At 34.7% G+C, this 26,557-nt stretch overlaps 1 protein-coding gene across 26 annotated transcripts in view; it reads right to left on the bottom strand.

The window, feature by feature from the left end:
* The window catches only part of Supt3h (suppressor of Ty 3 homolog (S. cerevisiae)), a 441,758-nt gene that overhangs the window by 225,623 nt on the left and 189,578 nt on the right, over window positions 1-26,557 (bottom strand). For 3 of the 26 annotated variants that reach the window (XM_013516879.1, XM_013516877.1, XM_013516876.1), the window contains one exon: window positions 8,225-8,278. The exons of 22 other annotated variants lie outside the window; for them this stretch is intronic. The gene's annotated coding sequence lies outside the window, so the exon portion shown is untranslated. Of the gene's footprint in view, window positions 1-8,224; window positions 8,279-11,380; window positions 11,403-26,557 lie in introns of those variants that run through there. One more of the 26 variants, XM_013516880.1, reaches the window with a different exon arrangement.

Raw genomic sequence — 26,557 nt, forward strand, 5'->3', positions numbered from 1 at the left:
GGCCAAACACACATTTGCCTTTTATGTATTCGTCTTGATTCCAGGCCAGCAATATTACAAAAGGGAGAATTTTTAAATTATAGCATTGTGAGTGAGGCTAACATGAATAAGTAAATATTCAATAAAAGGTCCGTTATTTTTACTTAAATACTGGTAGCCAATTTGTTCATCCAATATAAAGCTACTAAACAGGTAGTAGAAGTCCATAACAGGGTGCAAACTGGATATTAAATTAAGCAGTAGCAAAGCAAAAGAAGCAAACACGAAACAAAATTAGACATATTATCAAAATAGTTCTGTGAAAATGATTTTTCTTAAGAACATGTGCCCTCCAATAACTTTTAAAATAAAATAAAATACAGCAGCCACCAACAAACCACATCAGCTGGGTTCAGGCAATATTGATCCCACACATGTCAGAATGGGGAGGGATGAAAATGATTCAGAAAATCCAGGAGATCTTATGACATGGCAGTGATACACCAGTGCTCATCAATAATCATGCTTGCAAAACAGATGCAATCGAGATATGATCTTTAGGAGATCAATAAAGCATCTATTCCTCTATTTCCTCACATGCCTTTCCTGGCATCTCAGCAGCTTCCATGAATTCTTTAAGGTTACACTGACCACAGAGTTGATGCTGCTGGAGGCTGTGTTTTGAATGTACAATTCTAGCATATTAATGAAGAAGCTTCTGTAGGTCACTGCAAGAGATCAATGAAACTAAAATACTACTAATATATCACAGAACCATGAACTTGCTTGACTATAAAAATCACTGGAAATGCCAAATATCCTTGACTGTGAAACTGGCATTCATGGAGCCACTGCTCTGTCCACCTCAGCAATAAAAACCTTGGAGGCTAGAAAGACATCTGAAATATGTAGTAAAGGACCTTACTAGGCAGGAGTGTAAGACAAAAATTAAACACATAAAACAATCACAGAGCCAAGAATAATAGTTTTAATTGTTCAATTGTTTCCAGTGGTTTGGAAGTATATATATATAACGCTCAAGAAAATATGTGCACCCATTTGACACATTTCTACATATCAAAAAGTTTCAAAGGTAACATCACTTCTAAAGAGTCTGTTTATATTTGAGAATTTAACTCCAACAGAATCAGTTTTATTATCACCTGAGGAACTGTTGGAAGCAAATAGTCCTTAGAAGTGAGCCCAATAAAATGAGCGCACTGCTAAATTTTTCTGCCCCTATGGCACAGCTGTTCTGCCCACATCATATGAGATCAACAAGTCTCACGAGACCGTGCTCCAAATCACTCCTTTCTGCACCAAAGGCAAATCATATTGACATTGCTTTTTTTGCCTCAATCTACAAAAGAATTTCAAGTAGCTTATTTTTCCCCAGTATCAGACATTATAGAAATAATACATATTTTGAAGACATTTGTCTTTTCATGAATGCTGTATTTATCTGCACAACATGCTCAGTGAACGTGTCTAACACATGACAGGCTACACACACTCCTCGTTTAACAACTGAGTTCAGTTCCTGCTACTAGGCCATTAAATGAATTGGTCACTAAATAAATTGTATATAGTATGTAGATTACAATATTCAGAACAAAGAAATGGTCAAAGGAAACTCCAACTTGGTGACTGCTTTTATTTGCATAACTCTTATTCAGTACTATAATGTATAACAGAACATAAAACTACAGTACTGTAACTATATAGTACAATTAGGAAAAATTACAGTACTATATAAATAAGGTGTACTATACCAAAAGGAAAAAAAGAAAAAGACATTAAGGCTTTATCACCAAGATGTACAAAATTGTACCAAAAAACAGAAAAAGGTATAAGCCTAAGCGACAGTGTGTAACTCTGAATAGCTTGCCTTATTTGTAAGAACAAATAGTTGTTAATCAGGTAGTTTGTTAAACGAGGATTTGTGTGTGTGTGTGTGTGTGTGTGTGTGTGTGTGTGTGTGTGTGTGAATATGTTTGTAAGTCATGGGTTTGTAGGAAAACAGCATAAACTGAGTCACTGGAGAAGAAGTTAACAAAGGATCTACAGTCTTTAAAATTCTGTGGGAAGGGTTAGAGAAACTTCTGTACCAGGAAGTTATAAGGCCTCCTTGCCAGCACAAGACCCTATCTTGCCAATATCTAAGAAAAGCAGGAAACCATTCTTCAACCTAAGCATAGGGGCAGGGGAGGAGCAGTTAACCAAGTCTGAGAGCTTAAAGAGGTCACCTGAGAGGGACCCAGCCAACTCTGATCTTACACTCACTCCAGTCTCAGCTCTCCCTTGGTGCCTCCTATTGCCAAACTCAACCAGAAGGCAAAGACAAGAGATCTAAAGAGATGATCTTCCTTGGATATGGTAAAAGATAGGGAAGGGTGAAAAGAACAGGGAGGATAAACAGTAGATATTCAATACTGTATGTGTCCTCAGACCAATCAAAGAAAATCTCACCAGGGCCATTTTCCCTCTAAAACAGAAATGTTTTCATCCTCTTTTAAAAATATTTCTGTTCAGACAGTTTAAAAATAGAAATAGGTGGGAAGCTCTACCAAAAAACAATGTGGTCCAGTGATGAAAACTGTAATTCTAGATCCCAGGACTTAAGAAAGGGAAGCACCAATAATAAAAGTACAAGAATAAACTAGTGTTTGTGGAACACCTCATGAGATGTCTGGCATGTTTTACATATTTGTACAAAAGTGTAAGTTCTTCTAATCCTTGCCAAAACCTTACAAGTTAGGTGTTATTCATATTTTATAGATTTTTATAGATGAAATATTTTACACATGAGGAAATACTAGCTCAACAGCATTAAAATGATGAGGATAAAATCTAAGCACATCTGTCCAAATAATTATTCCTCTTCTATACTCTATTCAGCAGACACTAGATAACTAATTTTCTAATCTTTAATAGCTTCTTCACATGGACTAATTCTTAAATATGCAAAATTCAGTGACTTGGAGCCAATCAGCATTCAGCACATTATAGGTGTGAGACAATATTAACAGTTTATTAATCGTTTTTATGGAGTTTTTAAAGTTTCTGATAAAGGTTTATAAATATTACTGGCTAAATTTGCTTGGTTTTGAAGTGGGGAGGACTTTGTATGGTCTATAATGTCTTAAAATACACCCGAATCTTTTAGAAATCTTTTAGAAGTATTAACATGCATTAAGACTTTAATGAAATTCACTTTTCAGTTAATGTGTTTATCAGATCTGACAAAGGCTGTATGATATTGTGCTAAGTAATTAATGTCTCTTACTGTCAGCTCCTGATTTTTAATCTGGATGTGACAACACCTTTATTTCAGGGGTGTACATGGACATTAAACTGTATATCCAAAGTATCTCACACAGTTTCTGACATCAGACTGTCAAGAAATAGTCATTATTGCCACATCCTCACCATTTTCTGTCCACAAGTTTGTTTGAAAAGTCTGAGTACATAGCCTGAGCAGAAGCCCAACCCTATGCCTCCAACCAGGGAAGAGTGGAAGTGTGGGGGGGGGTAATTTCAACAATTAACTTTACTCCAGTGTCATTTATGTATAGACTCCTGTGTCCTCCTACCTGGCCCAGAATTTATGCCACATATTTGCTTAGATAATGTATTGCCCCCAATGCTAGGTATGAGGTACAAATAAGAAGCAACTGTATTTACTTTTGTGACATTGCCAACTGATAAATATTATAAATTCACAAAAAAACCAAATAACTCACTTTACACTTGTATTTGCTTTTCTAAAGCCCTAAAGCTGTTGTACAAGAAAAAAGTCATTAAAACAAGATATAAACAATTAGAAAGAAAATGAAAGGATTAATAACACAGTCCTAAAACAAAAGTTCTAGAAGAGAAAAAAGTGAAAAAATTTGAAAAAAATTAATTCAAAAAAATATACCAGAAATTAAGGATATAATATTCTACATTAAATAATTCCAGGTACAATGGAGGAAAAAATCAGCATACGAAGTCTCATTCAATTATTCATCAACAAATATTTACAGCGAACCAGGTACATTTCTAGATGGAAGAGATAGCTGAACAAAATGTAAACTACGCTGTTTTGGGTTTATATTTTGATGAGCAGGACAGAAATAATAATATCTATACCAAAATAAGAAGAGTAAGTGGGATAAGGTGTACTGGGTGTGGGTATTATAGGTTAATTTAGACAGAGTGATCAGAGCTCAGTGGTAGAATACTTGCCTAGCACGTACTAAGATCCTAGGTTCAATCACCAGCACCATCACAAAATGCTTTTTTTTTTCCTTCTTTAAAAACAGCCATTGAAGAAAGTGTTAAAGTAACAGAGGAGATTTACAATAATGATTAAGCTTAAACAGTGCATTATGATTTATATGTATAACAATGATACAAATTTCACAATAGTAAATTTTCTGAGAATTCTACTAGAGATGTTATATCTATACAACTAAATCACAAAGTGATTTTTATTTTACTTTCTGTACTTTTCTGTATTTTAAAAATTCTCCACAATTGACTTTCATAACTGTTAAACTAATGTAGTTAATGCTTTTATACTGACTTTTCAAGTTTAATGGATTAAATGGTTAATTGGGCAAATACTTTCTATGAAATTTAACCTGAAACACAGACTTTTAGGGACCATATGAAAAATGTTACAGAGTTGCAAGGAAATCTAGTTTCATCAGTCTTAAAGGCATTCATGAGAGATAAATGAAAAATAAAATTTGAAAAGAAAATAAATGATAAAAATTTTCAAAAGTTATTTTGCAAAAATTAAAAGTTTAAAGTATGGTTTGAGTAGTGTAGAGTTTGTATTTCTGTGCCTGAGAGAAACTGCTATCAACATATTTAGACTTTCCAAAAGTTTAAGTACTTTCTTCCTATACATGTATTACATGTACTAAAAAGCATATATGACAAATTATAAAACCAAAATGAAAAAGAACTGTATGTATAACACTCACTAATAGCTTACATAAGATGAGAATGACACGAAATGCCTAATGATTAGAATAGCAATTCACATGAAGGAGTATATTTTTTGCTTTCACATCATTTGTATAATAATTAGAAATGAATATTTTCTTTGGATGACAATTGTCAAAATTTAACAATTTCTACTTTGTACCTAGGCACACCTGTAACAATGACTGGGCAAGGGACTCATTCCTTTTATGGCTATAAAATCTGTATGAATAACTATCACATTATATGCGAATGTGAGAAAATCCTCTCCTTGTTATTTTCTCCAAGTTATCCGGAAGTCTGCCCACTAGTTTTTAGAACATGAGAAGTCTGGAGCTACAGTGGTGCAATCGGTTAGTGTGCGGAACTTATACAGAACATGAGAAGTCTTTCTCAACATAGTAAGTGAATACGAAACATAAGATATATTTAAAGAGAAGGTATCGATTTTAAAAGATTTAAATGCCCATTTCTATTGCTGTAAAAGCTAAAACCCATTTGATAAGGACTAAATTTTTTTGTTTGTTTTTTTCTAGTACCAGGAATGGAACTCACGACTTTGCGCTTGCCAGGCAGGCGCTGGGCCACTGAGCTAAATCCCCAGCCCCAATAAGGACTAAATTGGCAATCTGTTAAATTATACTTTATATGCATATATTTCATGGCACTGATTTTTAAATAAAATAATATTAAAAACAATATTATTTTCAAAGCAGCATATGAGATTTAACTATCAGATATTTCCAGGGGAAAACTATGTTTCTGTTCTTTAAGGTGTATTTTTAAAATTAACTTTCATTTTCCAAGGACACTGATTTGAAAGGGCTATTTCATGTCCCTTTGATGCAGAGAGAAAGGATCCCATTTAAATTTCAGAAGGGTATGGGAAAAAATAAACAAGTCTCCTGAACATAATTTCCTCTTTATTGCCTCCAAAAAGTTATGAAATAAAATCTGTTATTTAATTACACTGGATCAAGAAACAGGAAGAAAGGATGCATTTAAGTCACACCACCCCTATAAGAATAAATTACTAGGGGCTGGGGATTTAGCTCAGCGGCAAAGCACCTGCCTGGCAAGCACAAGGTCATGAGTTCGGTTCCCGGTACCGGAGAAAAACCAAAAAAAAAAAAAACAAAAAACAATAAATTACTATATTTCCTCTGGGAAGAAAAATGTTTTAATATGTGAATAGGCATTGTCTGAACATTCTAATTCTGCTTTAGTAAGGTGTGAAAGCCTTTAAAGCAAAGGTCAGCAACAGCAAAATATCAAAATTAAAGGAAGAAATTAAAAACAGCTTGCTGAGATCGATTTGGGTACTTATGTAACACTGAAGAATTTACTTTGTTGGGAAATCTGTTTCCATCAACTTAAAAAAACTGACCTATGAAGAGTTTAAAAACTTATTACACAAGCAGAATTTCATTTCCATGCTTGATTAAAATTCATAAGATATTCTGAATTAGTACAAGTCATACAAATAAGAATGAGACTTTCTAGTTTTTAAACTGGGTTTTTCCAAAAAGGATTTTGAGGTTGGTTTGACAGTTACAGGCCCTAAGGGGTAACAGTGGTGATGCACAGTTCCTGCCCGTCCAGGCTAACAGCAGAGGTGCAATGAGCTCCACAGGCCACATGTTTGCTGCATCTATCCAACTCCACGTGGCAGCATGGAGCCAGCCAGATAGTATGGGAATACATGAATGTGGCTGTCCTCCAGTAAAAGTGCTAGAGGCCACATCTGCACATGGCCCGATAGTTTGTTGATCCCTGGTCTACTGTGTTATAAGAAAAATATGAAAAATATATAGCGTAAGAAAAATATTGCCACACTAAAAAAGTAAAACAAAAAGCCTTACTTAAAAAAAGTGACTGGGAACTTAGATATTAACGGTTTTAAATTTATGGACTCATGCACTATGTAGTGCATAAATATGCACATAAAGTCATAAAAAACAGAAATTATTAGTTATAGTAGCTGTTTGCAAGCTTTGATATGACTTTATAAATCAAAACAGTATTGAGCTTTGATATTTATTTGTAAATAAAATCTATTTTCTCCTAATGCTTTCACCCATTCCAAGAGTAGAAACACAGTACTTTAACTAGTTTGCTTCTATTGTATTCTCATTTGCTCTGAAAAAATGAACTAGATGCCCAATATCCTGGTGAACAACAGAGAAGCCCCACAATTTTAAGATGTATAACTAGCTATGTTGGCAATGAGGAAAGCCAACCTATAAACCCATAATGAGTGGCAAGCTTTAACTTGTTGCGTTTAATTATTCACCTTCTCCTCTTCCTGAGAGATCTTTCCCTCCCTTACATGTGTAGTCAAGGAAGTGGGCCAGAAGATCCTGATGAGCAATCTGTTTCTTCCACTTCAAAACTTTAGGGCTCAACCAAATCTTCCCAGAGAACTGGTGGCATTTTGTATCCTGTCCCACAGAAGCAAGACTAAAGCAAGCTTTTGGATTTCAATTTGTTTTCAATTGTTCAACAAATATTACGTACCTACTGTGTAGCAAGCACTGTGCTAGTAGTAGTGAGGCTGTCACAGTGAAAATAATAACCACTGTCACTGCCTTTGAGGAGTTTCTTCAAAGGGGAAGAAATGGGGAATAAATAAATTAATAAAAGATTCACAACTCATAACAACTGATATTATACCATCAGCCTATCAAAATAAAAGAGTTTGAGTGAGATTTTAGCTGAAATTTGAGACCTATAGGACAGTAGGGCTCTTGCCATTGGAAGGTCCCGGACTGGTAGGGAGAGGAGTGGGGATCAGCATTACAGGTGGGCAGAGAGAAGACCATGTGTAAAAACTTCTATCTTGTATGCAAAGCTGAGAGATGACAATGGCTAAAAAGAGAAATGAACAAAAGAGGACAAAGGAAAGACAGTAAGATAATGCCTGCCATTTGATTATAAAACTTCTACATTAATGAATAGTGAATGGTAACCGTCCAGATGACAACCTTCTAAATTGGAAAAAAAAAACTGCTTAGAAATGTGAATTTTCAAGAGGATAAAATGCCGAGAAAACATGCCCTTACTCATCCACTTTTCAAAAATCTAAGTATTTTCTCCTCATTTAGTCACAATTCAAAAAACCAGAAGTTTTAAACCAATACAGCATTGCAAAAACTTCTGTACATTCTCTGGACTCAGTAATTTTGTCTTTCTGGGCTTCAGTTCCTTGGTGGAAGTATGGGACAGTAATAGGTTTTCCTTCAGGTTAGGAGAAGATTGTAGGCCTCACCTTCGGGGCTGTGATTCCATAGTATGTAGGGGCTATGCATCAGGACAAGCAAGCCTAAAGGATAAAAGTAGAGCACATGGTCCACAAGTGTCATTAAAACATTTTTATTTTAAAATACACATGCTACATTATGACAAGGAATACAGAATGTAAATTAAAGTTTACTATTAAAAAAGAAAGATTCAAAAGACATTAAACTTAAGAATCCATTCCATGAAATATCTCCTTATTGGGGTAAATATATGCAAAGTGCCTAGAACACAGTTGCTTTACTATAAGGCTGGAACACAGCTGACTCTCACACTAAAGGAAACTAGTTTTTAGGGCTTCATAGATAAAGTGTCTATCTTTGAGTCTTTATTTGTATTAAAGAATGGTTCCTTTATTGAACATTGTTTCAGAGAGAGATTTTACAAAATGGCATGCTCCCTTTCTAAATATTTAAAGCAGGGTGGTATGCAATTTGTGCAGCCTATGTAAAAAGTATCTTTTGGTCTCACTGGATTCTTTGGACTATCCCATAGAAAGTATAGTTATAAGGGCCTTACATCTTAAAATTCAAACAAACATTAAAAAATGAACAAAAAACCAAGGTAGAATTTTAAACAAGGTTTAAAATCTTCAACTCCATTAATACCTCTTTAATTTTGTTTTATTCTCCATGAAAATTACAGAAATTATTTAGAGTTCAGATAAAAGAAGAAAAACAGAGTTCAGATAAAAGAAGAAAATAAAAGAACAAAACAATGCAAAAAAAATTAAAGTAGAAAAAAAAAATCTCAGTTTCAGGATACAGCACCCAATGTTATCAACTGGAAGAATTATCTTAGATTTTCTGGTCTTTTGTTCTTAGGTAGAATCTCTTCCCATCTGAAAACATACCACTCTGGCCAACTGTCATTTTAAAGCTTGAAAGCTAGGATTTTAGTTTTTCAAAACAATTATTTTAGTATTTTGAAATACCATTGACAAACTTCTAAAAGCTTTAAAATCATATAAATATTATTTCTAAAGAAACAGTGTTCAACTTCTCACTGTAGATTACTTCTTAAGAGGACGGTTTGAACAATCTTCCATTCTGACATCTGGTAATCTGAGCAATGTAGTTGAAGATAACAATATGTAATATAACGATCAATGTTAGTTCCTATCATTTTGTTTTGAAACCCTGTATCATTTTTAATGTTCTTGCTTTGTTTTATGTTTGTGATGTTCGTATGTTGCTACTGTTCCTTTTTTTTAAAAAACTACTCTCTTTAAAATAAAAAAAAGAGGACAAGTGATGAGGTAGACCACAATTCTACCTATACCCACTATGCCACTGAAAACCTCATCATTATTCGTGGGAAGAATGGCATCTGAGAAAATACTTAGAATGTCATAAGTAAATTATTAATCCATGCCATAAAACAGACTACAGACACTGTCATAGTGTAAACCCTAGAATTTTAAGAAACCAGCTGGCAGACCACCCAGAGAATCCTAGGAGACCATCAGCATCTGTGGGGACCAGACTTTCAGAATCACTGTATTAAGAAATGAAACTTTTTCCTCCTCAGTAACTCAGGAAATTGATCTTTGTTTTGGGAGAACACACTGTCCATAAGCCAAAAATATCTAAGTATTAAGACTTCCAAATTTCTTTTAAGACACTATCATAACCTCAAACTACCTTGTTTATGGGAGGGAGTCATGTTGTTCTGCTTAATAAAGCGGTGAATGTCTAATCTGCATGAGTATATACCCATAGAGATGATATATACACATGAACAGTTTCCAGCTTTTTCTCACTTGTTTTTCAACAGTGGAACCACCAGCTGTTCTGTAATAGAGGTCTCTATTTTTTTCCTTAAAGATTTTACCTTAAATAAATGAATCTCCCTAACATATCCTAATGTCAGTATCTGAAACATAAACAAAACCAAGGCACTGTGTTATTTAAAGCATTCTGTCTGAATGGTTACATTCTTATGTCTGTAATGCTGTCATCACTTTGAGCATTTTGCAACTGTCTTCTCAATCAATTTATGAGCCATAGAAGAGAACAGGCTTGATACTTTACAGTGAGACCCCAAACATTTACTGGTTATTGGCTGTGTGCCAGAAAAAATAAACATGCAACAATACTGAGCAAAACCTTGACAGAGAAGGAACAGACAGGAGCTAGCTATACTAGATATTTAATAATGTAGGACATTATTAAAGTGTGCTACAAAGCCTCGAACTAAACAAATGGTATACTAGCCCACACATTGTCAGACCTACACACACACACACACACAAAGATCACAGAAAACTCTGACATAGATCCAACTATATATGAAAATTCAGTGTATATAATTTTTAAAATGTCACTTCATATCACCAATGAACAATGGAGATTATAAAACTCAACTTAGTAAATGTCCAAATACTAAACAATAGATATACCGAAGTATTAGAAAGCACCGAAAGCTCACAAGACAGAGACTGGCTGAAAAAAAATTTGGCCCAATTACTGGGGGTAGAACTATACACGTGTGAAAAAGAAAATGAAAACTATCTCTACCAATTGATCTGAAGTCATTTTTAGGATACACTGTGAGGTGTACAAATTCAAGGGGGTAGAGAGCATACAAAGATACTACCTTTGTGAAGATGCCTACTATACACATTACATATTCACATACATACATATATGCATATATGTATATGTGAATAGAAATGCACTCCTATGAATGCATATGTATGTATGTTCATGTATATCCATTACATATGAAATGAATGAGACTTTAAGAATACCCTTTAATGGGGTTTTATTTTTCTTGGGTAAATAAGTACATAGTATGTTTATAAAAACAAAATTCATTTCCACAGTGTTTGCATCATTTTCCAGTCCCATCAGTAACTCATCCTCACCAGCAACAGGTATTTCTTGCCTTAGTTTTAGCCTATGAAAGTAATGGAGATATAGCAGTATCACACTGTGATGTTAACTTGCATTTTCTTAATGACTGAGTGAGCATCTTTGTGCTTATAATGGCCAGTAACATATTTTTTAAGAGTCTTTCCCAGGTTTCTGACTCTTTTAAGTGGATTATTACATCACTGCAGGTAAGATTACAGTACTTTATGTATTCTAAATACAAATCTTTTGCCAGATATGACTGTCAATACCTTTTGTCTGTAATTTGCCTTTTCATTCTTTGAGATGAGGTTTTCCTATGTTGCATAGGCTGGTTCTGAATTCCTGGGCTTCAGTGATCTTCCCGCTTCAGCATCCTACGTAACAGAACTACAGTGTGCCATCATGCCACCATTTTGATACTGGTATCTTCACAAAGTTCTATTTATCTTTTTTTAAAAACCATTCTTTCTGAGTTCTACCTAAGAGGTCTCTGCCTATCTTGAGAGGTCCAGGGTTTTCTCTTACAGTTTCCTTTCTAAGAGTGATAATTTTAGCTCACATGGCAATTGTTGTATATAGCATGAAGGAAGGGTTGAGATTCATTGTTTTCCCACATGGATATGCAGCTGTCTCAGGATCATTTGTTTTAAATACTACCCTTTCCACATAAATTACCTTCCCTTTCAGTCTGTGGAGGATCTATCGAACATGTATGTGTGGTTTTATGTCTTCATTTCTTATTCTGTTCCAGAGATGCATGTCAGTACCACCCTACTTTGATTACTGTAGCTTTACAATGAGTCTTGGAACAAATTAAGCCATCTAACAGTTAAGTGTTTTCGCTACTAAGTTCCCTGAATTTCTATATAAATTTTAGAAGCACCTTCTGAGGTCTATAAAATAACCCACCAGGCATTTCACAGAGGTTGGAATGAATACATGGATTACTTTGGGGAAAATGACATCCAACAATACTGTGTATTCTCATCCATGAAAAATTATTTCTTTCAATATATTTAGGTTTTCTTTAACTTCATTTAGTAGTGATTTATAAATTTGAGTATACATGGTCTTACTTTTTAAAAAATTTATCTTAGGTATCTCATGGATTTGATGGTATTTTAGAGGTGTCTTTAAAATTCTGTCTAATTGCTAGTACACAAATTAAAATTTATTTTGATAGAAGACGTATTTTTGATCTTGGTAAATTCACATTAATTCTAGAAGACTATTAATTTTTTTGTGAATTCCACTGGATTTTCTGTGTACATGATATGTTGTCTGCAGACAGTTTTACTGTTTTCTTTTAATTTGCCATGTCTTTTTTTTTCTTATCTCTTACTGCAATAGCTAAGATGTGAGAGATAATGTAGTGAAGATAGCTGACAAAGGGGCGTACTTGCTTTTATTTCTTGAGGGGCCAGTATTCAGTCTTGAACCTTATAAAGTAGGTTTCTTTTGGCAGATTTACTGGTATACCTATCCTGCAACCATTTCTTTCATATTAAGAGGACTAAACACAGACATTGAGGCTGTTGGTATCTAAGTTCTTACTATGAAAGAAAGAATAAAATAACAAGTGCCTGTAAAAGAGAAAGAACCAAATTGTGAGATAAAGTGACAAAAAGCAAGAACAGGAAATGTAAACAACACTTGAATTTTCTTGTTAAAGGTAGCAGCTAGAGAAAGAAGGGGAAGGAAGGGGTGAGAGAGGTAGGGAGGGGGACAACGGGTAGATGGAGGAGGGAGGAGGGACGAGGGAGGAGAGAAGGCAAGCCAGCAGCAAGGGAATTTTAGTTAGGAATATTTTTATCCTAAGAATAATTTATGTTTAAGCCTTTGAGAAACCTCCATATTGTTTGCTGAAATGGCTGTACTAACTCACAGTTTCATCAACAGTGTGCAACGGTTCTCTTTACTCTAATTCTTTCCAATACTATATACATCTTTTTGATACTGGCCATTCTGATAGGAGTGAGGTAATACCTGAGTGTGGTTTCAATTTGCACTTCTAGTGATTAGTAACACATACATTCACGTACTTACTGGCTATTTGTACTTCTACTTTTGAGAAATGTCTCATTAGATCATTTGCCCATTTTAAAATAAAGTTGCTTTCTTCCTGTTGAGTTGATTAATTCCTTACATAGTATATCTTGGATATTCACCCTTTATCAGATGTATGGCTTGTAAATATTTTTCTTCTATTCTGTAAGTTGTCTCTCATAAGTTGTCTCTTCATTCTGTTGATGCTTCCTTGGCTACACAGAAGGTTTTTAGATTGTTATAATCTCATCTGTGTATTCTACTTTTGTTTTTTCTGTGCTTGTGGGTTCATATTAAAAAATCATTGCCAAGAACAGTATTACAGAGCTTTCCTGTTACTTTCTTGTAGAAATTATAGTTTCCAGTTTCATATTGCAGTTTTGAATTTCTTTTGAGTTGATTTTTGTATATGGTAAGAGACAGGGTCTAATTTGATTCCTCTCCATGTAGATATTCAGTTGTCCCAAAGTCACTTAAACTAGAACTACTATGATTCTGCAATCTCACCACAGGGTATATATGCAAAAGAAATTAAATTAGAATGTCAGCAAGCTATTTGCACAGTTCTGTTCACTGTAGCATTATTCATAATAGCTAAGTTGTAGAAACAGTGTGAGTGTCAGGATAAACAGAGAAAATGTGGTGTATATACACAATGGAATGTTACAATAGAGAAAATGTGTATATACACAGTGGCATGTTACAATATTTGATCCTGAAATGTAAGTTAATATTAAAGAATGGCATAAGACTTTTAGCAGAAGGTGAGAAAAGCTAAGAAAGTGTGTTTCAGGTACAAATTCAACAAATTTCACTCAAAGGTTTTCTACAAATATGCTGAATACAATTTTCAAATTATGGCACAAATACCTTAAAATTGCTTTGCGAAAAATGCAATCATACAAATATTGAAATTGTGCACTGTCTACATTTCTCAGGGATGATGACTGTCAATATAATTAAACACCTTTGACTCAAACACTCTTATTTAGCCAAATTTAAATCAATAGCAAAACAAAATCTCTACATAAATACAGCTCTTAGAAAATGCCCTATTATTACTAACAGACATTACCTTAGTTCCACAGTCATGAGAAATAAGTACATAGACTACACCTTACCCCAAACTCCTGAGTTGTGTGGTAGATACTACACCATAGGCGCGGAATGCAGAAATGACTAAAATGTGGTCCTTACTCTGTTGCAGACTATGGTTTGATAGGCAAGACAGACTAGGAAGAGAGGGGTAAAAAGTATGAAAGTGGATAACTGTATTCCAGGAACTATAAGAAAGGCAGAGGGGAAGAAAAGGTATGTGTGTGTATATATGAATCAGCAGCGAGGAGCATACAGAGCATACAAACTAAACTGCCTGATGTTTAGTTTCATGAAAGGGATAGAAAGCAGTATCCTCATATGAGAAGCAAAACAACTGTGGGCAAACTGGAATTTGAAGGGTGAGCCAATAAGCATTCAGTCTCAGATGTATATCTGAGGTATCCTAAGTGTCTAAGACTAAGAAGACAGACTTAGACATAATAATATAACTGTGTACAAATTAGAATTCCTTGTATCAATTCCAGTCCAAGAACACATTTTGAGTTGACTTGTATGACTTATGCTAAGATTCTTAATTATTTTGTAACATTTAAAAATCAGGGTAGAGGCACACACCTGTAATTCCAGCACTGGGGAAGCTGAGGCAGGAGGACTGCCAAGAGTTCAAGGCCAGCAAGACCTGTCTCAATAGAGACAGACAGACAGACAGACAGAGAGACAGAGACAAAGAGAGACAGAGAGAGATAGTGAGATAGAGACAGAGACAGAAACAGAGAGGTATTTCATATATCCAAGTCCAGACTTCCAACTTCATTTGAAAGTAATTTATTTAATGTGATAATGCTAGTTCATAACAGTTCACCATAGCTAGGTAGCAGTGTTTGCAACAATTCCTACTATTCAATTTTCCCATATCTGTTCGAACATTTTAAGCTGACTGAATTTTATAGGCATTCGAGATTTTGTGGTAACCTGAATTTACCAGAGTAATAGCTGCTGAAGCCCTCAATGTTGTGACCCTAAACAGACTAGTCAACACTTATTTTCCTTAGATTCTTCATATAATGTGAGGTAGTACCTATCTAAGGATTATGGAGGGCGATTAAATGAGTTAATATTTATAAAATGCCTAAACTACATCACACAGTAAGCACTTAATGTTAGTTGCACTAGTGTCTAAGATCCATCAGGATGAGAAGTTTTAGACTGTTGTCAAGAAAATATTCTTAGTACCTGAAACACTGGCATACAGTAGGGGCTCAATAAATATTTGGTGCATGAATGGGTGAATAAATGAGTAGCTGTTGTTATTGATATTAAACCAACTATTTTATGTAAAATTTGGAAACCAAGAGAAAAGTGCATGCCTTACAATCTCCAAATTTTAAGTTACATTTAAAGGAAAACACACTATTTTTATCCCTGTGAAACACATCTACATCAAATGTGTGGGGCCTTCCATCACATTTAGCAATTCTCCAACTCTCTGGACATCAACTGGATGTTCCAAGAGCCAATCCAGCTCTCATTAGCTACCTGGAATTATGGGCTCAGTCCCATGAGACTGCACCCCATCTATCTCAACCACAGACACTGATCACAAGTACTGGGTTTTAAGCTGCACTTGTAACACCTGGCCATAAATTGGGGGTTCTGAGGACCCACTCCTCAAGCCTGAGAATTTTCTAGACTCACTGACAAACTCAGGGAAATATTTACTTACATTTTGGGCTTATTATAAAGGATACAATTCAAAGCAGTAAAAAGTTTCTCTCTTAGGCATGTTGCTCTTATCTAGCATTTACAGTAGAGTTAAAAAAACACAAATACTACTGTTAAACTAGCATTTCAGTCCATCAGTGACAAACTCAAAGGAGTTGAAAAACCATGCCTTACAAAGTAACTTACAAAGTAAAGTAGGACAAATAACATGGCAAGAATAAAATAAAATTATGATTCTATATGGTAATGACTTCTATTTGGAAAGCATAAATCCAGAGCATGAACAAAAATATTATTTAAAAATTATATTTCTTATCGGTATGAGATACTAGCAAACATCAGAATCTGTGGTTTCACTTTCTGCTGTTTTAGGTAAACTTGGTCCAAAAATATAAAATGGAAAATTCCAGAAAGAAACAATTTCTAAGTTTTATATTGTGTGCTATTCTAAGTAGTGTCATAAAATGTTGGGCTGTCCCCTTCCAGCCAGACATCCTTTTTTCCAGCATTGCCACACTGCCTCGGTAGAGCACAAAAAGGGTCAATAAATACCATAGAGGATGACTAAATATAAAACACTGGATTAGAAGCTGGGAGATACAAAGGGACATGGACCTTGCCCAACCAACAAAATGATAAAGGTAGCAATAAAAGATAGTAAACTGTGAACATCACTAAAGCAAAATCTTTTCTAAGATCAAAAAGCATTAGTGGAAACAAAACTTAAGGCAAAAGTTATTATACAAAATTCTAGGATTTGAGCCAGCAGAAGTGACACAATAAAAACTGCTTAGGTTAACTGTACCAGGAGGGAGGAAGACAGGAAAAATTAATACTGAAATCCAGATATCACCACACAGGCTATTTTATACTTGTAGGAAGAGAGTGAGAAAAAAGGATAGATCTGTAGCCTTAATACTACTCAGATTTATAGGCCCCTATAAACTGGCATGGCATACTTGGCTTGGATTAGAAAGTATTTGGAGGGAAAAAATGTAAGTCTGATCCATATAAGCATATATAAACTAATGGAAGGAAATAGTATACTCATAGTTGCCTTCATATTTCCTAGAAAGTTCTATGAAGAGTTTTAAAGATTAACTACCTCAGCATTATACCAAAAGAATCTGAAAAGTATGAGTAGAAGGAAACCACCAAAAAAATCCAGGTTAGCTCGACAAAATTCTATTTTTCAAAGAACTCTTTAAAAAGAAAAAGCAATGAATTGCTTCTATTTTTTGGAAGTACTTCAGTGGTAATACTGATCATCTTCTCTGCAGATCTTATACAACTTCTCTGACATAAAAGAAAAACATATTAGCTCCATTCATTGTTTTAAATATGCTTATGGGGAAGACTAGCAACAGCCACAAATAGGAGCATCCCTAATTGCTGGGAGAGGAAAATGACTTTGATACGCAATGAAGCAGTCTGTTTTTTGGCAGAGCCATCACATGGATGCCACGTGTGAATACATCAGCGATATTTTCAAAGAGGACTTCTAATAGAACCTGCTTTGAAGCTACCCAAAGCATAGAGGAAAATATGCTTATTTTCACCAGCTATGAATCCAATAATAGAGGATTAACGTTTACTTCACATGGTCTGGAACTCTGAGGGGGAAAAGAGTATTATTACCCAGTAAACTCATGTTACCCAAAGAATATTCACTGTACAGACAAGAGTAAGAACGAGTCAATATTTATAAGAATTACATAGAACTTTCAGAAAATAAAACAGGTTTCTAATCTTTCCAGACCACCCAATGTTAATTGGGACACTGTAGGACCCAATCTAATGTTATATAGTGCTCAAAAGCATATGTCTCTAGTGAAGGAGTCATATACATAGACATCAGCTAGGAAAATAAAATCTTTTAATATCAAAACAGAAGTGGATTTCTTTGTACAAACAGGAGTAACGGCATGGAAGCAAATGTAACCACCTATATATAGCAAATAGCTTATATTACTGATTCAAAACCACCAATAGGCAATAGGGCAGATATGCAAGCAATGAGCAGCTGAGCCACAAAACAAATTCCTTATTCTTTTTAAGGCTTCTGCCCTTTGTTCTAGTGTAATTAGTATGTTTGTCATACTGTTAATGTGAAATACAGTAACAACCCCCAAACTAAAAAGACGTTTCTTAGTATTTTGTCTCTGCTGACTCTTGAAAAATACAAAAACAGAAATGTGTATATACTAGAAAAATATGTGTATCCTCACTTTACTTCTAAGCTCCTTTGTGGCAAATGTTTCAAATTTGAAAGATATGAATGATAAAAATGTGGTTAACAAGCATCTGGGAAGTTTTTGTTCCAAGAGGACAGTGAACTGAGATTCCCCAAGTCAACACCATGAAGATCTGAGCTATCCTTTTAAATTATTTACCACAAACAATTTTTTTAAAGCTGCAGAAGTCAGAGGTGAAGAACCTGCCTAACGAAATCCAGTCAACTTTTCCTTATCGTACTGACTTTCCTTTGCCCTGTTATAGCCATGAAGGTTCATTAGATTGCAAACTCAGTCTTCACTGTACTTGAAGTCAATAAAGAATTAGCAGCCAGACAAGTAGAGAAAAGAATTAGCTGTCTTAGCCCAATACTGATGCAGACAGGTTAAGATATGTCCACGTGTGGCTCAGTTCACACAGCTGTCTTAAGACCTGGCCATGGTAGGGTGCACTCAAGTTGGTTTTAGAGTCCGACTTGGAGTAAGAGTCTCTCCAGATTGAGTCCTTAGGAGCCAGCTTAGCCTTTATCTGATCCTTCCCACTGAGCAGACAGAACTCAACTTACTGTGCCATCTGAACAGCACCTGTACTCCCCAGATTAAACCTGAATTTATCTATGATGTAGAATTAGCATTTAAAGAAGGGCAATCGGTGATTTTCCCAAACCACAGTGCCCCGTTACTGAGTTCTGAGCAGAAAAGTGTGGGTGAGAATGATTATTGTGCATATACATATGCAACTTGGTTTCTGGCACGCACTTTACCTTACCAGAAGGATTCAGGCAACAGTTGCTGTGTCAGTTAACACATGCAGATGTCAGAAATTTGAAAAGCATTATTTAAAAAAAATGTTTTAGAAGCCACGAAACAATGGCATCACTTGTTTCTCTGTCACTTCTAAAAAATTTTGATGCTCTCTACTATGTACATACCCAAATATAAATTTGAAGAACATTAGTCTGTTTTTTATTCCTTATATTCATTGACAAAATTCAGGTTGATAAATTTTGAGTTTTCATCGTGTGCAATAAAGATATCTGGATAGTCCATGCACAGTATTAAACATGTGCATCTATATAGCCCAAATAATATCATTAAGTGCACCAAATCAAAGCATTTTCATAGCTCAGTTCTCACTAATCTCTATATTAACTTGAGAATTCTTTTTTTTTTTTTTGGTTTTTCTCCAGTACCGGGAACCGAACTCATGACCTTGTGCTTGCCAGGCAGGCGCTTTTGCCGCTGAGCTAAATCCCCAGCCCCTAACTTGAGAATTCTTAACCAACATACACTATTATCTAACCATGCTCTCTTAATTAGTCACTGCCAAAAGTCTAGGGGAACATATTGCATTTATGGACATTGTTAATGACTACTTTTCAATCCTGGCTATAAAAGCAATACATCTTTCTCGTGGAGAGCTTGGAAAATAAATATAAGCATAATGAAGATTTTAAAAATCATTATAACCCAAAGCTCAAACTAATAAAATGATTATCTAGTTTATCAGTGAAGGGTAAACTTATAAATTTATTATTGAACTTGAAAAATTATAACTCAATCTTTTGATGGTATCCACAAAATGTGTTCCCAAAATGAAGAAAGATTCCTAGGAGAACTTACACACAAGAAAACCATGGGCTCCAACTACCATAGTGTACTACCAAACCAAGTATGTTCTAAAAACTCAGCTAAATCATTTCAGAAAACATGTAAGATTTCACTGATTATGTGAAGGACTGGAGTTCATGTAAGCACATTATGAAGAGGGCAGGATAAAATGACTGAGGAGAATGTGGGAGAGAAGTCGGATATTCATTCATCTATGGGTAACTCTACATTAACTGAATTGGTCTATGAGTATTTCCTATGGAATAGAACAGCAAATTGTAAGGATTAAAGACAATAATTTATTGAAATGCTAGGAAAGATATACTTCAGTGGTTTCCCTAGTGGTTAAAGCTTGATAGTTAACCAAGACCTTAGAACAGTATCTTAAAGAGAATAGGAGCTTGGAAAACAAAAATGTTAATGACTTGTACATAGAATTTGAGTCACACAACTCTACATCCAGAAATCTTGCTGGAACATGTTACTATAATAGCTGGATGGAAAAAAGGCCCAATACCTATCTCAATAAATAAAAATTGATTCAGTGTATTAGACACTTAACTATAAAAAATTCATAACCAGAAAGGTAGTATAAGGAAAACTAAAACTCATCACTTTGTGGTCAAGATTTATTGAAAAAAATACTAATTTAAAAATGGCAAAATACTTGAACAGTCGCCTCACAAAATGAGACTGAGTAAAAATAACCAAATAACTAAGGTGCTTCATAGCACTCATCATTAGAGAAACAGAAATTAAAATCACAGTAAACTAACATTACATACCCATTAGAACACATAAAATTTTAAGAGACTTAAAAAACTAAGGATTACAAAAGCAAATATTCCATGTAACTGCACTAGAGGAAATCCAAAAACAATCAAGCTAAACTATATTCATAGAAAGCACATTGGGCAGGACAAAGGCTATTATGGCAAAGGAGAATTTTCTAAAGTAATGGAAATGTCCCTTGTTTGAGCTGATGGATTCATGGGAGCACAAAATTGTCAAAACTCCCTCAACTGAGTACCTAAAAAGATCTATATTTTTGTGTTAAATTTATGCATACAAATATGAATATTTACATATAGCATTTATATAAAATCTACAAAAAATCTTAAATATAATTCAATCTTCTTGTACAATAATTTCATAAACATATGTTAACTGAGTTCATACTTTATGATACAAACTCCAATTTACTTTTGTGTTAAAAAACAAATGCCTTAAGTGGATTTAAATAATGCAGCATGAATACTACGGGTAAAGTAAAACACTCTTTAAATCTCCCTTTGAAGGAGTAACTTACCAATTCTCAGAAGATAACATAGTTCAAAGCCTGTATATCACATATCTTTTAAAACAAAAACGTCATTGTTTGCAAAAATGAAAACACTACAATATTTTGAAAAGTGTTTACTATTTTCCATTTATTTGCTTACATTTTTGAATATCTTCCTAAACTTGATAGTTAACAGAGCCTAAGAAAGCACCTTTACAGCAGCAAGACTGACAGTGACATGGTACTGCTTGATATCATACCACAGCTGGTCAGTCAGAACTGTCCTTGACTTCTCTGCCTACATGCTACTGTGAGCAATACTGAGGTTTCTCCAGGCTAAAACAATTCCAACAAAACAGTTAGTCATGTGCAAAACAACCGGTGAATTTCAAAATATTTGTGAGGAGAGAAATGCTTACTGTCTTCTGCTTAGATTGTTATGCCTGAGTCACTACATTATCTAGTGCATTTTCTCATCATGAAATTCCATCTCCTGATAGCAAATTCTCAAGACTGCTGTGCTACAGATCTTTCATAAGTGTGTGGTATTAGAAATTCATGTGCTTCTTTGTGATTTCAAAATTGCCATCTATATAACAACTGCCAAATCCAAGTAAAAAAAAACACCAAAACTATTGTTACTTAATACACAGTGTTCCGACAGCATGCAAAACACTGCCCAGGATGAATTCCTAATTCTTCCAAGTTCCACAGCTTGTCTAAATTCAATTAGGGGGAGAAAAAAGAAGTTGTCTTGATTTAAAATTCTCTGAGTCATTTCTTATCATAAATAATAATGATCTAAAATTACAATGTTTGTGTGTACCTAGGATTATAATAAATGCCATGTGTCAAAGAGAGTATTACTGGAGTAATTTTCAGTATCTATATAATTAGTTCACATAATATATTTAATGACCTGTTACATGTTTAGCTGGCAAGTTTCTACATTTACTAACCTCATAATTTTAAATTAGAAAATTATATTTCAACCTACTGTTTTTATTTTGACTGCATCCAAAAATATATTAATACTGGCACATACAGTCATAAACAAACTATTATTTCTCCAAGGTGTATAAAATACATATAAGTAATGTCAACGGCCTTAAATTTTCTTACCAAACAGGGAAATTAAATTTGTGTTAACTGTAAGATTAGGATTACACTAATTTTAATAAAAAGAAAAGATCTACCTTACTTTTTAAAACTTCAGACATGCAGTCATGTGAATAGTAACCTAATGCTGACTATATAAACTACAAACTATACAAAGGTTTTGCAGCTGGTTTTGATCAGCTTCCTTTGTTTAACATTAAAAGTTAACTTCCAGGAGACACATACAAGCTATACATCCTACAGGTAATGATTACCAGATGGAAATGTTCTTCTGTTACTGTGCCTGATATCATAAAGAACATGCTGTAAGGATAGAACAACTTGGGTAGAGCCTATGATAGAAACAGACTCTTCCACACTACCAGCAAAGACTCTCTTATACCCAAAAGCTTTAGACCTTCAAAACAGTGATATGAGATTATATATGGTATATGTGGGGAGACATTTTCAAAGTTAAATTGACACTCTTAACTATTAGCTCCTTTTCTCTGTCAAAACAAATAAACTGCAGCCGACTGAGTAACAATGATTTCTTATAATCAGCTCAGAATAAAACCCAACCTACTGTAAAATGCTGGGAATCTAAATGGCTTCCCTCTTGGCAAGGTCTCCCCAATGTAGTTTCTCTGTCCCAAATTAATCCATATATAGATATGAGGCTATCATCTAAAAACACTACCTGAAAACTACACTCAGAATTTTAAAGGGCTCTCAATTTCTACTGAATGTGTCCTGATAACTTTTTCATCTCCATCTGTTCCTTTTCATGGGTGCTACATCACCCTCAGAATGAACTTATTTTTCAGAGACTGTTCTCCTATCTATACCTTCCACTGTCTTAACCTTCTTTCTAATCTCGGTGTGGTCAGAAACTACCACTCTAAGACTAGCATGAAAATGATTTCTTCTACAAAGCATTTCCTGATTTTTATAGGAAAAATAATTTCTTCCTCTTTGAACTACTGTGACATTTCATAAAACAGTACATTTTCATGAGTAATATATTTATTTCCAAATATATCATATCTACTATGAATTATAATCTCTCCCTTAAGGATTTTGATTATGACACAGAATATTCATTTTGCATAGAAATACACTTACAGTAAATAAAAACCTGTATTTCTCTAGAGCCAGGTATAAAGGAGGCATGAAAAATACTAAAGTATAATGTCACCTTATAAATACAAAATTCGGTAAGCACAAAATAAAAAGAAACATAGATTAAAATGACCAATAGTTCATACTTTAACTTTTCTTTTCACCTATAATGTCTTGAAAAAAATTTTAATATATATTTTAGGGACAAAAGAATAAATCAAAACAACTCTGGAAAAAAAAAGAATGACATTAGTGAGACAAAACTATGAGGAATTTTAAAGGACAGAAATTAAACAAATCCGACAGCTAGAAGGACTGGTTGAAAAACCACAATTCAAAATACGCAACAGGACAGTTGGATATTCAGGATCAATTTCCAGGTGGTACCAAACTCAGAAGAGATATAGCAAGAGTGGCCACTGGGTCAGTCACCGGTTAATTATGACAGAAAGGTAAGAATGACCAAGAATATCTAAGAATCAAAATTTCCCTCTGTTTAGTTGAGCATTAGTATACATTAGTATAAAGAGTTCACAGGAGGGCAGATCCACACAAAGCCCAGTCCCCAGAACCATACAATGCTATAAGGCTTAAATCTAAAGCCTCTTTCCTTGGCAAGTGGGGAGTCATGGGAGGGGTTGAGGCAGGGTCTCACTATGTAGCCAGGCCAGGTTTGAACTCAGTATGTAGCACAGGCTGGTCTTGATTTCACAGTCCTTCTGTCTCAGGCTCATGTGCAGGAATTACAGGTGTGCACATACCACTTTAAGTCTCTTTTCCAAGACCTGAGTGGGCACTTCACAGTGTGGATCCTTTGAATGTTTGACCATGCAATGCATATGTACACCCAAAAGCCAGAGCCTGGATGGGAGGGCAGGTGTCTGTTCACATGCAAGAGACAATCTGTATCACAATGCAGGGTTGGGGGAAAAAAGTGGGAGTGGGGGCTATCTACAGAGTGCTGGAACTTCCAGCATGAAACTGTGAAGTCAGATGATTCTATGTCTGAATGTGGCATTCAGGTTATTAAAAGATATATTTGTCAAGATGAGGTATGAAACATATAACAATTCATTTCCTACTTAGATATATATGATTGGTGTAGACCCATTTTCAAAACCACAATTTAACTATATCCTTTCACAAACTAAAGGACAGTAATTATAGCACATAAAACATGCAAATACATTTTCCACTTTACCCTATGTAACTGAAATACTTGGGAATAAACTCCAGATACAAACAATTTAATCAGAACAGGAAGAACTCTGAATTGAGGCAGAAGAGAAAAACAGTGAAAATTTTTACTAAAATTGATGAAATCTAATTAGAAACTCATGGAGAGACTATGTAAGATTCTTGAAATAGAAAAAAACTGCTAGTAATATTATGGAATGAAAGATAAATTCACCAGGGTAGTACAATATAGGAATTTGGGAAAATAGAAAAGTATCCTAAATGTTCCATGTAGAAAGGTACAAGAGAGAAATTAAGGCATTCTTAAAGGCTTTGCTAGAGACTGGAAGCAACAGGACTAAAGCATCTTCATGGGAGTAAAAGTTGGTAATTTGTTCTTATGTAATAGCATTATGTTTTCATGTAATAGCATCAAAGTGTGTGTGCTAATCAGCTTTTCACTGTACTTATAAAAACACCTGACAAAGAGCTCAAAAGGGAAGTCATTTTGCATCACAGTTTCAAAGGTTTCAGTTCAAGGTCGGCTGGCCCCATTGCTTTCAGGCCTGTGGTGAGTTAGAACTATAATGGTGAAAGGAAGCTACTTACCTGGGGACAGTCAGGAGGAAGACAAAAAGGAAGAGAACTCTGTTGTCCTCCTTAAATACTGTGTTGGCTATTCTGGGTCATTTTTGTCTCTATATAAAATTTGAATCTTGATAATAGAGTCTTCCTATTAGTAAACATAGAATATTTCTCAATTTATCTGGTTCTTTGATTTCTTTCAAAAGAAATTTTGAAGTTTTTTCACACACATTTTCTACATATTCTGTTAGAATTATACCAAAGTATTTTATACTTTGTGGTGGCTACTGTAAAAGGTATTTGGTTTTTAATTTCAAATGATACTTCATTGCTGGTATATAGGAAAGCAATCACTTTGCATATTATCATTGTATCTTGCAACTGGACTATAATGACTTGCTTGTTCATGCCATCTTTTAAAGCAACAGCATTTGTGATTCATGGGGAAAGCTCAAAACATCAACAATAGAAATTTGTAAGAAGTTGATTACAGTCTTTGTGGGTTAAGAGGGGCTCCAGTCTTCAGTGGAGAAAGTGATATAGATGTGGTAGAAACAGAAGAACTAGAATTAAAAGTGGAAATGAAAGGTGTGACTGAATCACTGTAATCTCCTGATAACACATGCATGGATAGAACACTGTTTCACCTAGATGAGCAAAGAAACATTTCTTAAGAGGGAATCTATTCTTGGGGAAGGGGGCTGGGGGTATAGCTCAGTGGCATAAACGCCTGCCTGGCGAGTGCAAGTTCCTGAGTTCGATCTCTGGTACCGCAAAAAAAAAAAAAAAAGAAAAGAAACTATTCTTGGGGAAGCTCTATGAACAGTGCTGACAAGGAAATAAAAGATTCAGGACATTACATGAATTTAGGTGACAAAGCAGTCACAGAGTTTGAGAGGACTGAATCCAAATTAAAAAGCTATCCTGTGAGTAAAATGCTATTGAACAGCACTGAGAAAAATCTAGACATTTTCTGTGAAAAAACAAAAACAAAAAAAAACAAAAACAAAACAGTCAACCAATGCAGCAAACATCTTTTTAAAAAAGAAATTACCAAAGCTACTCTGATCTTTAGAAACCACAACGCTAATAGGCCAGCAGCTGGCAACATCAAGGCAAGACCCACCTCTCAAAAAGATACAACTCACTGAAGGTTCAGATGATAGCATTTTTTAGTAATAAAGTATTCCCTAAATTAAAGTGTTTACACGTTTATTAGACGTAATGCTACCGTGCACTTAGACAATTACTATGGTTTGAATATGGCTTCAGCATGTCCCCCAAATGTTCATGTGCTGGATGCTTACTCCCTGGTGTGGCAGTATCCAGCTGGCGGAACTTCTAAGAGGCATGGCCTAAGTAGAAGGTAATCTGGTCACAGGGCCCCTACTCTCAAAAATGAATTAATGACCACATAGAGCAGGTTAAATCTTGTGGGGAGGATTTAGTTCCTTTAAGAACAGTTTTTATAGAGTCAGTCTGGCTCTTCCCCAGTCCCCCACTTTCTGTCA

This window comes from Chinchilla lanigera, unplaced genomic scaffold (genome assembly GCF_000276665.1).
Source record: "Chinchilla lanigera isolate Chin_1 unplaced genomic scaffold, ChiLan1.0 scaffold00036, whole genome shotgun sequence".
Classification (NCBI taxonomy): domain Eukaryota; kingdom Metazoa; phylum Chordata; class Mammalia; order Rodentia; family Chinchillidae; genus Chinchilla; species Chinchilla lanigera.